Here is a 6000-nt window from a genome sequence, read left to right on the forward strand (position 1 = left end):
CGGCAAATCAAGTCAAGCGTCAAGAACTTCTTGGTGACGCTCAAAGGGTTGTTTAAGACCTTCTACGCGTTAGGAAGGGAACAACATAAATAAACATACTTACTTGTTGGACGAGTCACTGACGCTCGTACAATGCGGCCACGGTTCCATTAATGAAAGATACGCGTGGATCAAATTCTGTTTAACCCCTTAGCTGCTGGGCATTTTCCCCCCCAGTGCTGAGCCCTTTTTTGGCTATTTGGGGTAGTTCGCGCTTAGGGCTTCATAACTTTTTGTCCACATAAGCTAACCACGCCAAATTTGTGTCCTTTTTTTCCAACATCCTAGGGATTCTAATGGTACCCAGAGTTTGTGGTTTCCCCTGGAGGAGACCAAGAAAATAGCCAAAATACAGTGAAAATTTCGTTTTTTCCAAAAAAATGGGAAAAAAGGGCTGCCGAAGAAGGCTTGTGGTTTTTTCCCTGAAAATGCCATCAACAAAGGGTTTCTGGTGCTGAAATCACTATCTTCCCACCTTTCAGGAACGGGCAGACTTGAATCAGAAAACCACATTTTTCAACACAAATTTGGCATTTTACTGGGACATACCCCATTTTTACTATATTTGGTGCTTTCAGCCTCCTTCCAGTTAGTGACAGGAAAGGGTGTGAAACCAATGCTGGATCCCAGAATGCTAAACATTTCTGACAACTAGACAAAATTCTGAATTCAGCAAGGGGTCATTTGTGTAGATCCTACAAGGTTTTCCTGCAGAAAATAACAGCTGAAATAAAAAAATATTGAAATTGAGCTGAAAACAACAGCCATTTTTCTTTGTGTTTTACTCTGTAACTTTTTCCTGCGATGTCAGATTTCTGAAAGCAATATACCGTTTTGTCTGCTGGACTCTTCTGGTTGCGGGGATATAAAGGGCTTGTAGGTTCATCAAGAACCCTAGGTACCCAGAGCCAATAAATGAGCTGCACCCTGCAGTTGGTTTTCATTCTATACTGGGTATACAGCGATTCATTTGCTGAAATATGAAGAGTGAAAAAGAGGTATCAAGAAAACCTTTGCATTTCCAAAATGGGATCAAGATAAGGTTTTGAGGAGCAGTGGTTATTTGCACATCGCTGAATTCCGAGGTGCCCATACTAGCATGTGAATTGCAGGGCATTTCTCAAATAGACGTCTTTTTTACACACTCTCTTATATTTGGAAGGAAAAAATTTAGAGAAAGATAATGGCAATAACACTTGTTTTGCTATTCTATGTTTCCCCAAGTCTCCCGATAAAAATGATACCTCACTTGTGTGGGTAGGCCTAGTGCCCGCGACAGGAAATGCCCCAAAACACAACATGGACACATCCTATTTTTTTTATAGAAAACACAGCTGTTTTTTCCAAAGTGCCTACCTGTAGATTTTGGCCTCTAGGTCAGCCGGCACATAGGGAAACCTACCAAACCTGTGCATTTTTTAAAACTAGAGACCTAGGGGAATCCAAGATGGGGTGACTCGTGGGGCTCTGACCAGGTTATGTTACCCAGAATCCTTTGCAAACCTCAAAAAGTGGCTAAAAAAACAAGTTTTCCTCACATTTCGGTGACAGAAAGTTCTGGAATCTGAGAGGAGCCACAAATTTCCTTCCACCCAGCGTTCCCCCAAGTCTCCCGATAAAAATGATACCTCACTTGTGTGGGTAGGCCTAGCGCCCGTAACAGGAAACGCCCCAAAGCGCAACGTGGACACATCCAAATTTTTGGAAGAAAACAGAGGTGTTTTTTGCGAAGTGCCTACCTGTAGACTTTGGCCTCTAGCTCAGCCGGCACCTAGGGAAACCTACCAAACCTGTGCATTTCTGAAAACTAGAGACCTAGGGGAATCCAAGGAGGGGTGACTTGCGGGGCTCGGACCAGGTTCTGTTACCCAGAATCCTTTGCAAACCTCAAAATTTGGCTAATACCTCACATTTCTGTGGCAGAAAGTTCTGGAATCTGAGAGGAGCCACAAATTTCCTTCCACCCAGCGTTTCCCCAAGTCTCCCGATAAAAATGATACCTCATTTGTGTGGGTAGGCCTAGCGCCTGCGACAGGAAACGCCCCAAAGCGCAACGTGGACACATCCAAATTTTTGGAAGAAAACAGAGGTGTTTTTTGCGAAGTGCCTACCTGTAGATTTTGGCCTCTAGCTCAGCCTGCACCTAGGGAAACCTACCAAACCTGTGCATTTCTGAAAACTAGAGACCTAGGGGAATCCAAGGAGGGGTGACTTGCGGGGGTCGGACCAGGTTCTGTTACCCAGAATCCTTTGCAAACCTCAAAAAGTGGCTAAAAAAACAAGTTTTTCTCACATTTCGGTGACAGAAAGTTCTGGAATCTGAGAGGAGCCACAAATTTCCTTCCACCCAGCGTTCCCCCAAGTCTCCCGATAAAAATGATACCTCACTTGTGTGGGTAGGCCTAGCGCCCGTGACAGGAAACGCCCCAAAGCGCAACGTGGACACATCCAAATTTTTGGAAGAAAACAGAGGTGTTTTTTGCGAAGTGCCTACCTGTAGATTTTGGCCTCTAGCTCAGCCGCCACCTAGGGAAACCTACCAAACCTGTGCATTTCTGAAAACTAGAGACCTAGGGGAATCCATGGAGGGGTGACTTGCGGGGCTCGGACCAGGTTCTGTTACCCAGAATCCTTTGCAAACCTCAAAATTTGGCTAATACCTCACATTCCTGTGGCAGAAAGTTCTGGAATCTGAGAGGAGCCACAAATTTCCTTCCACCCAGCGTTCCCCCAAGTCTCCCGATAAAAATTATACCTCACTTGTGTGGGTAGGCCTAGCGCCTGCGACAGGAAACGCCCCAAAGCACAACGTGGACACATCCAAATTTTTGGAAGAAAACAGAGGTGTTTTTTGCGAAGTGCCTACCTGTAGATTGTGGCCTCTAGCTCAGCCGGCACCTAGGGAAACCTACCAAATCTGTGCATTTCTGAAAACTAGAGACCTAGGGGAATCCAAGGAGGGGTGACTTGCGGGGCTCGGACCAGGTTCTGTTACCCAGAATCCTTTGCAAACCTCAAAAAGTGGCTAAAAAAACAAGTTTTCCTCACATTTCGGTGACAGAAAGTTCTGGAATCTGAGAGGAGCCACAAATTTCCTTCCACCCAGCGTTCCCCCAAGTCTCCCGATAAAAATAATACCTCACTTGTGTGGGTAGGCCTAGCGCCTGCGACAGGAAACGCCCCAAAGCGCAACGTGGACACATACAAATTTTTGGAAGAAAACAGAGATGTTTTTTGCGAAGTTCCTACCTGTAGATTTTGGCCTCTAGCTCAGCCGGCACCTAGGGAAACCTACCAAACCTGTGCATTTCTGAAAACTAGAGACCTAGGGGAATCCAAGGAGGGGTGACTTGCGGGGCTCGGACCAGGTTCTGTTACCCAGAATCCTTTGCAAACCTCAAAAAGTGGCTAAAAAAACAAGTTTTCCTCAAATTTCGGTGACAGAAAGTTCTGGAATCTGAGAGGAGCCACAAATTTCCTTCCACCCAGCGTTCCCCCAAGTCTCCCGATAAAAATGATACCTCACTTGTGTGGGTAGGCCTAGCGCCTGCGACAGGAAACGCCCCAAAGCGCAACGTGGACACATCCAAATTTTTGGAAGAAAACAGAGGTGTTTTTTGCGAAGTGCCTACCTGTAGATTTTGGCCTCTAGCTCAGCCGGCACCTAGGGAAACCTACCAAACCTGTGCATTTCTGAAAATTAGAGACCTAGGGGAATCCAAGGAGGGGTGACTTGCGGGGCTCAGACCAGGTTCTGTTACCCAGAATCCTTTGCAAACCTCAAAAAGTGGCTAAAAAAACAAGTTTTCCTCACATTTCGGTGACAGAAAGTTCTGGAATCTAAGAGGAGCCACAAATTTCCTTCCACCCAGCGTTCCCCCAAGTCTCCCGATAAAAATGATACCTCACTTGTGTGGGTAGGCCTAGCGCCCGCGACAGGAGATGCCCCAAAACACAACGTGGACACATCACATTTTTTCATAGAAAACAGTGCCTACCTGTGGATTTTAGCCTCTAGCTCAGCCGGCACCTGGGGAAACCTAGCAAACCAGCACATTTTTTAAAACTAGAAACCTAGGGGAATCCAAGATGAGGTGACTTGTGGGGCTCGGACCAGGTTCTGTTACCCAGAATCCTTTGCAAACCTCAAAATGTGGCTAAAATAACACGTTTTCCTCCCATTTCGGTGACAGAAAGTTCTGGAATCTGAGAGGAGCCACAAATTTCATTCCACCCAGCGTTCCCCCAAGTCTCCCGATAAATATGATACCTCACTTGTGTGGTTAGGCCTGGTGCCTGCGACAGGAATAGATCACACAACGGTCAATGTTGGTCCTTACGGGAGGCAGCTGTTGACCCTGGGGTGATCCATTCCTGACACAGGCACTAGGTGTAGGCACTCAAGTGGGGTAGTGTTTTTATCAGGACAGGTGAGGAGTCACTGGGTGGTAGGAATGTTGTGGATCCCAGCATATTCCTGTAGTTTGTGTGACAGAAATGCGAGAAAAATTGAGGTTTTTTTCAACATTTCAGCTTTGCAGGGTATTCTGGGTAAGGAAACTTTGGGGAATCCACACAAGTCACACCTCTGTGGACTCCCCCGAATGTCTAGTTTCCAGAAATGTTTGGGTTTAGTGTGTTTCTCTATATGGCCGCTGAATCCAGGACCAAAAACACAGGTGCCTGCCTTACAAAACCAGTTTGTTTTGCCATAGACAATTTTGATGTCTCCACAATATGATTTGGGTGGTGGAATTTGGGGCTGAACTAAATTGGGGAGCTCCCAAGAGAGCACTCTCTCTCTGCTTGCCGCCGCATTCACCTGCTCTCTGGGTTGGCCTAACCCACTATTACCCAGTTGCACGAACAGCTTGCGAAGGGACAGCAGGACTGTCCTCATCACCTCCCTCATAATGTACTGGAAGAGGAGTTATCGAATGATACTCCTCTGACTGAAAAATCACTCCCAGAGTCTGCGCCATTGTCCTATCCCTCAGATGCTGTCTCAGTATCTGATGTCTCAGTCTCTGATCCTATGTCAGAGCGGTCCTCTATAACCGGAGTGCAGGCAGCAGTCATCCATCAAGATGCCATCTCTGCTATTGGCTAAACTGTTGCTTTAAAACACTAGCCTACGTAGACAGTCACAAAATCGATGGTGTGTGTGAGATACGTGCAACAGTAGAGGCCACCTTACCTGCGCTTCTTCCCTCAATCAGCACGTACTTTCAAGACACTCAAAAAACACCTTGTCACATACCATTCGTCACAGTCTTTAGCACCTCCTGCGCCCAGTCCAACAATCATTATTGGTGCTCCCACTCCCTCCTCCTCGGATTCCCTCATTACCACCCAGCAAAAGTGCCCTTCTTCTCTCCATAGACTTTACTAATGTACTCAGCTATTTACATAAAATACAGATTTGCTCTTTGCAGTAGGCATATAAACCTTCTGCGCTTCTTTATGGCACTAAAACTGCCACTAGACAAGTCGTTCTCTTTTCCCCCCAGGGAAACCACACACATATTGACAAAAGTGATATATATATATGACAGCCAACCACCTGAAACTCAACTCAAGCAAAACCGAAATAATCCTCTTTGGCCCACACAAAAACACCTGGGACCCCTCATGGTGGCCCACCACGCTAGGCCCTGCACCCACCCCCGCCAACCACGCACGCAACCTCAGCATCATCCTAGACTCCTCCCTCTCGATGACCCAACAAATCAACGCTCTTACCTCCTCATGCTTCAACACACTCCGTATACTGAAAAACATTCAAATGGATCCCCACAGAGACCAGAAAAACTGTCACTCACGCACTCATCAGCAGCAGGCTTGATTACGGAAACGCCCTCTACGCCGGCACCACTCTAAAACTCAAGCGCAAACTACACGCATCCAGAACTCAGCAGCACGACTCATCCTCGACCTCCGCCGACACGAACACATCTCTCC

The sequence above is a fragment of the Pleurodeles waltl genome, chromosome 11 (genome assembly GCF_031143425.1).
Source record: "Pleurodeles waltl isolate 20211129_DDA chromosome 11, aPleWal1.hap1.20221129, whole genome shotgun sequence".
Lineage (NCBI taxonomy): Eukaryota > Metazoa > Chordata > Amphibia > Caudata > Salamandridae > Pleurodeles > Pleurodeles waltl.